Genomic DNA, 8010 nt, shown 5'->3' on the forward strand with positions numbered 1-8010 from the left:
AAACATGGTGCAGGAATAAAGAAATCGAAAATAACTCTAACTTTCAACTTAATAATTATAAAGTTATTCATCAAATAAGAGGATCTGAAAAAATAGGAGGTGGAGTGTGCATTTTCATACATAACTCTTTAGATTTTAAACTGCGTAAAGAAATGTGCTCAATAACAAAGGATTTTGAGTTGCTAACCTTTGAGGTCTTAAACGATGCCAGCAAAAACGTAATTCTGCACGTCATTTCACAAAAAAGCATCAATAAAAAACGTAATTCTGCACAATTTCACAAAAAAGCATCAATAAAATATCAGAAAAAAAAGAAATTAAAAAGCGAATAATTAATGATACATCCACTATGACTTTTATGAATCTGTTATCCACAACAAACTGGGAAACTATTTTAAAAACTAAAAATGCTAAGGAAGCTTATAATATTTTTCATTGCATATTTCAAGACTACTATAATGAAGCTTTCCCAATTATTAGTAAATTAATCAAAACCAAATCCCATCAGAATCCCTGGATAACGGCGGGAATAATAAAGTCATCACAAAAAAAAAAAACGTTTGTACGAAAAATTTATAAAAAAAGAACTTATAAAAATGAAACAAAATATAAAAATTACAAACGTCTTTTCGAGACAGTTATAAAGTATTCGAAAAAACAGTATTATACCAACCAATTACATAACTGCAAAAATGATGCACAAAAAATGTGGCGCATAATGAAAGAGGTTATAGGAAAAAAAACATAAGCGCTAATGAACTTCCCAAAAAACTCATTATAAATTTAGCTTCGAGTCATATTTGACCTCTAATAATGATCTCATGGAAAATAACAAGTTATCTGAACAAGAACTACTTGATGCTGTAAATTTATTAAAATCAAATAAAGGTAATGGAGTTGATGATGTAAGTAGCAATATAATATTTAAATCAATATTTTATTTAAAAACTCCGCTTTTGCACATTTTCAGTCTTTCTTTAGAACAAGGTATCTTTCCTGACAAACTAAAAGTGGCCAGGGTGATACCAGTTCTAAAATCTGGAGATGCAACTTGTGTCGCAAATTACAGACCTATTTCAATACTACCATGTTTTTCAAAAATACTAGAACATATTATGTATAAAAGATTGTACCATTTCTTAGATATTAATAACATCCTTTATAATAAACAATTCGGATTCAAAAACGGTCACTCCACTGATCAGGCAATTGCTTATCTTGTTCACGATATTCTGAAATCTTTTGATGAAAATAAATATACTTTAGGCGTGTTTATTGATCTCAGTAAGGCTTTTGACACTGTAAATCATAATATTTTATTAACCAAACTAAAAAACTATGGTATTAAACACTCGAACTTTAAATGGTTTAAAAGCTACCTGTCAAATAGACAGCAATACATTTCTCATAATTGCAGTAAAACTAACAATATGAATATAAGTTGTGGAGTACCTCAAGGCTCTATATTAGGACCGCTCTTATTTCTAATATATATCAACGACTTAAGTAAATCTTGTAATATATTAGACTCAATCTTGTTTGCAGATGATACTAATCTATTTTATGCTCACAATGACATAAAAATCTTATTTAAAACTGTAAACATAGAACTTCAATATCTTTCTAAATGGTTTAGAGCAAACAAATTATCTCTAAATGTAATAAAAACAAAATATACTTTTTTCCATCGCTATCATGAAAGAGACAAAATTCCATTAAAACTTCCAAATCTTTGTATTAACAATTATGAAATAAAAAGAGAGGTATCATAAAAATTTCTAGGCGTACTCCTGGACGAAAATGTAACTTGGAGATATCAGATAAAATATATTGAAGGTAAAATATCAAGGAACATCGGCATGCTATATAGGGCAAAACCATTTTTAAATCTAAGTTGTTTAAAACTCTTATATTTCTCCTTTATTCATTCCTATCTTAATTACGCTAGCATTGCATGGTGTAGTACCAATAAAAATAAATTGAAAAAACTCTTTAATATGCAAAAACATGCTATAAGAATTATATTCAATAAAAGCCGCTATACACCCTCTCGACCCTTATTTATTAACTTAAATATACTAAATACCTACCAAATAAATATTTATCATCTCCTAATTTTTAAGTTCAAAATTAATAAAAGTATCATTCCAAAAATATTTAACCCGTTATTCAAAATAAAGGAAAACAAATATCTAACTAGATATTCAAATAACAGATATATACAGCCCAAAAGTTATTACCCAGTGGGCACAGTACGTTTTTAAAACGTTCTTTGGACGTTTTTATTAGGTTTAAACCTTATAAAAACGTCTAAAAAACGTTTTAAAAACGTACCGTGCCCACTGGGTATGCAGCAACTGATTTTTCAATTTCAATAAGAGGACCAAAGGCATGGAATAAAATACTTTCAACTGAACTTAAAACTCTAACAATGCACAGTGGGCCAGTAGGTGGACAAAATGGGAAAAATTTTAGTTGTCTAATCTTGAAAACCTATTTAATTTTAGTATCTACATATATTAGGAGAAATCAATTGATAATTTATTTATATTAAATCCCTTAGTTACCAGGACTCTAAGCATTTGAATATTGAGATAAAATAAAAAAATAAAAAAATTATAAATAAGCAATTAACGGTGACATCAACGTTGTGTTATATTTTAATTACATCTACGTTTTTGAAACAAAAAATTAGTACATGTTATTCTAGAGTATTTAGAGATAAGAAAAACCAATGTGTGAAATAAATTTGTCATAGCATGTTATCTCAGTTATACTTTGAAAATCACAGATTAAAAAAAAAAATTTCTTAAGAAACTTATTTTTTGCCGCACAATAACTAATAATTACCACAATTTGCCATGTGTTGTATTATATTTATTTGAGCTATATGATGCTTCAATCGAGTTTTAATTGATTGCTCGTCCCCTTAAATCCCCGTTCAGATTTTATGTATGTTTTAACTTGGTTGCTATGGTACTAAATTTTGCATAGCAACAACTCATTTTTACATTAACGTTGTTTTAACAGTATTTTACTTGCGCTAAATACACAATATTGGGGGTATGTATTAAAATGAGATTCAGAATTCTTATGAGGTTAACTTTTTTTGGTTACTATGGATACCTTACTTTGCATAACATAGCAACAACATATTTTCGGTAGTTGTTAGTAATTTAATTACTAACACTGACAGTAATTTAATTACTTTTAATTTTAATTACTAACACTTGTAGTAACTTAATTACTAACAAGTATAAGTAGTCCAGGCGGCATATATATTATAACATTTTACTTTTAAATACAAAATACTTGTTACAATAATTATTTAGATATGGTTTTGTTAAACTTAGACATTCATAATTTTCTCCAAAAAAACAATCTTAGTATTTCAAAACAAAATATTACTGAAGATATATTAAAATTTATTCAGCCAAAATTTGCTGATTTTAAAGACGTTGATTTTAGACATGCTGTTCAACGATTTGTTTACTTGTATAAAAAAAAGTGGAAATCTGCAAACTATACTGTGAAAAATTTTGAAAAGAAGTTTGTGAACTGGCTTAATGAATATTTAATTGTCAGAAAAAAAGACAATGAACCAACTGCAAGTAGACGTGGTCGAAAACCAGTTGCATTTGATAATAGTTCTAATAAAACTAAAAAACGGCGTGTATCTTGTTTAATTGAATCTCATTCATCCAATGAATTATTTTTTGCTGCTAATAAAAAATTTAGTGATGAATCTGTTGTTATTGCTGCCAAGAATGTTTTAAATATATCAAATACAGATAAAGCAACTAAATATTCAGCAGACGAAGCACTGGCTTTAATAATTGATGCAAGTCTGACAAAAGCTTCGTATCAATTGATTAGAAGCGGAGCCTTGGAGAAAGAATATAACATCTACCCCGCTTACAATGATGTCAGAGATGCAAAATTGAAATGTTATCCTGCAAACATAACAGTGGAGGACTATTCAGCTTCAGTTCCTTTAAAAGATTTAATGACTCATACTTTGCAAAGAATCTGTGCAGTTCAGGAACCTGTGCTAAGGCACTTGATATTGAACGACAAAGCAATAAAAACAATGACACTAACGTGTAAGGCTGGTTTTGATGGTGCTACTGGCCAAAGCATTTATAAACAAGTTTTATCAGAACCCGACATTAACAGAGATTTAAATCGTGAAGAATCATTATTTATTACTTGTCTTGTCCCATTGGATTTGACTGGATTTAACAACAGCAACGAAAAGGTGCCTATTTGGAAAAATCAAAAGTCGTCCTCCACAGCCTATTGTAGACCCATAAGATTTGCATACAAAATGGAATCCAAGGAATCTGTTATTGAAGAAGATCAGTACATTAAAAGTGAGATAGAAAGCTTGGCTATGATTTTATTAGAGGTTTGCGGATCTTCTATTGAAGTGAATTGTATTATTGAACTTACAATGATTGATGGGAAGGTTCAAACAATATTATCTGAAAAAAATAACTCATACCAATGCTGTTCAGTGTGTGGTATCTCTCCAAAAAATATGAATAGTCTTGATATCCTTAATATAGATTATACTAACAGAGAGTTCAAATATGGTCTTTCCAGTCTTCATGCATGGATTCGATTTTTTGAGATGTTATTGCACATTGCATATAAAAAAAAAACAAGAAAGTGGCAAGCAAGATCTAAAGAACACAAAGAAAAGGCATCTGTAGCTAAACAAAAGATTCAGACTGATTTTATGAACAAAATGGGACTTGTTGTTGATTTCCCTAAAAGTGGTGGTTCTGGAACAAGTAATGATGGCAATACCTCAAGTGCTTTTGCAGCATATGAACAAACAGCTGAAATTCTGGGTATTGACCAAAACCTTATATTCAGATTTTACATTACCTTGGTAACGCTCTCTTCAGGATATGAAATAGACTGCTTAAAGTTCAAGGATTGTTGTTTTGACACTTTTAGACTATATGTGTCCCTTTATCCATGGTATTACATGGCTCAATCAGTTCACAAAGTATTGATACATGGACATGACATAATTAAAAGCCTTACATTACCCATCGGACTTATGTCAGAGGAAGCTCAAGAGGCTAGAAATAAAGACTTTAAATCTTATCGCGAAAATTTCAGCCGAAAAACATCCAGAAAAGCAACAAATACTGATCTTATCAATAGACTCCTAGTTTCCAGTAATCCTGTTATTTCATCATTGCGTAAATCAACATCACACCAAACAAATCATAAAGCATTTCCTTCAGATGTTTTACAATTACTTAAACAATCTTCAAACGATATTATTGTTTTATAATTTTTTGATGTAATTTAAAATTGATAACGTTTTCTTGCACTATTTTTTGCTTTTATTATTCCTAAAACATTATTTACCTAAATACTCAATTTTTATTCAATATAGGTGGGTCAAAAATCCGATAAGATATTCAAATATCAATTTACCACTTTGTAACTAAGGAAAGTATCCGGTAACTAAGCAATATAAGTATCCATAACAACTAAATTTAAAAAATTATCACTTTTGTAAGAAGTGTGATCTCATATTGGTACTCATGCCAAATTTAGTGAATATAGCACTTATAAAATATCTGCAGATAACGAAAGTAGGTTGTTGCTAAGCAAAATAAAGGTATCCATAGCAACGAAATAAAAAAATATTACCTTCATAAAAAGCGCAGACATCATATTAGTACTCATACTAATTTTAGTGAATATAGCTCTAATATTAAATTAGTTATGAATTTTGTCCAGTAAAAGTGCATTCTGGCCCACTGTGCAATGCTTAATGAGTTTAAGACAAAACTAAGACAGCTATTAATAAAGAATGATTTACCACAAAACTATTTCTGAAATTACATTATGATTTATCTATCAAATACATGAAAAGTATATTAATTTTAGAAAAAGTCTGAGTTAAATTTATTTATATCCTAATATATATATTTTTATTGTTTTTGTTTTTTGCTAAGCCTATAGCGCTTCTAGCTAATTTTTCACTTTCTTTTTTTTTTTTCTTTTTCTTATTAATAGATGTTTTATTTATTATTTTACCATTTTTGTACATTTGTTTATTTTATAAATTTAACGAAGTTTCTTATTTTAAAATTAAACTTTATATTTACGGAGTTTATAAAGGGGCTTGGTGATAAGACATATTAGTCTTCTTCTCGCCCCTGCTATATTTATATTGTGTTAGTAAATTACGGAATGTATATTTTTAAACGGCAAAAAGAAAAAAAAAAAAAAAAATTAGCGAGACTTGACTTGGCATCGTCGAGAGGGAATAAAAGATTCCATGTCAGCCTGAACCCAAGAATGTAAGAAACACATTTATCAGCAGGAAGACAAAAGATTTCTACCAAAGGGCCATCACGAAGAAAATCACGGAAAGAGTCCCAGTCAACTTTAAGATAGTTGTAAGAGGTACAATGATAGGGGGATTTTGATAATGAAGAAGAATCAGATGATAGTTTTAGAGAGATCGAATAATGATTAGAAACACCTAAGGGTGAATTTGGAGAAACTGAGTACTGACTAGTATCAGAAACAAGACATAAGTCGAGTAGAGAAGGTAAATGATTCGGATTGTCTGGAAAACGCGTTGGAAAGTTGACTATTTGAGTTAGAGATTGAGAAAGGAAAAAGTTGTGGGCCTCAATGCCTGCAGAGTCACTGACACTAGAGCCAAGCCATTCGGCGTGATAAGTATTAAAGTCACCAAAAACAACGTTGTTGGCTGATGGATAAAGAGAGAGGACTTGATCAATTTGATCAGAAATAATATCAAAAAGAGTGCAATCTTGAGATGAAGGAGAGCGATATAGAACAAAGAGAAAGGCGATAGAGTGAATTGGTGTTAAACGAAAGCACATAAAAGAATAATCGGTGGATTCAAACCTAGTTTCCCGACAAATGGGTGATTTCTTACGAATGTAAATGCCCAGGCCAAACATGTGACTATTGGAGTCTTTACAAATTAAAGGAAGATAACCATCAACGCTAAGATCACAAGATGAGACAGCCGAACTTAAATCACAAAGAGCAAGTAGATGTGGTGAACTTTGTAAGAGATAAGACTCAACAGAAGAAAAGTTACTTCGAAAACCACGAATATTAGTGAGTGATAGGTTTAGAGAACTTGGTGATGATGATAGTTTTTTGTGTTTTATAGTTTATAAAATGAATGTTTAAAATCTATAAAACACTTATATAATTAACAATTATAATTTATAAACGATAAACGTTACGTTTATTGTATCAACAAAATTTTTAGTTTACGTTAATTGTTTAAACGTTACGTTTATTATTTATACGAAAGTTTATAAACTATAAAACAAGTATATAAAAAAACAATTATAGTTTATAATCAATAAACTATAAAAAGTATAAATAAAACTATAGTCTGCAATTAGAATTCCGAAAGAAATACTCTACTAACCAACTACTTATAGTTATCACTGAAATCATACGCGAGGCTTCGAACAAAAACAGTTCGCTGACAGGGTGTTTTTTGATTCAGCAAATGTCAAGCATGAAATTTTATTATCAAAGCTGTATCATAATGGTGTTAGGGAAATTGCTCTCAGCTGGCTTAAGTTATATTTAAGTAATTGTCCACAAAGTGTTACTATTGGTAATATCTAATCCACTACTAAGTTCACGTCTATAGGTACTCCTCATAGTTCAACTCTGGGTTCCATTCATTATCTTATCTACATACGTGATTTAAACTCAAGTGTTAAGTACTTAAAAGTATATCATTTTGCTAATGACACCAACCTCCTAACAAACCTCCAGTTGTTAGAAATTATGACCTGGCATCACTGGTTCAATGGTTGCAATCAAACAAAGTATATTTAAATGTTAAAACAACTAAACTGGTTCTAATGAAAATCACTAAAAAACTTAATTTTAGAATTAGTGATCAAAAACTAAATATTGTTTTTAATCACTAATTCTAAAATTGTTAAATCAAACATAAAAAAAAAGGCATAT

The sequence above is a fragment of the Hydra vulgaris genome, chromosome 06 (genome assembly GCF_038396675.1).
Source record: "Hydra vulgaris chromosome 06, alternate assembly HydraT2T_AEP".
Taxonomy (NCBI): domain Eukaryota; kingdom Metazoa; phylum Cnidaria; class Hydrozoa; order Anthoathecata; family Hydridae; genus Hydra; species Hydra vulgaris.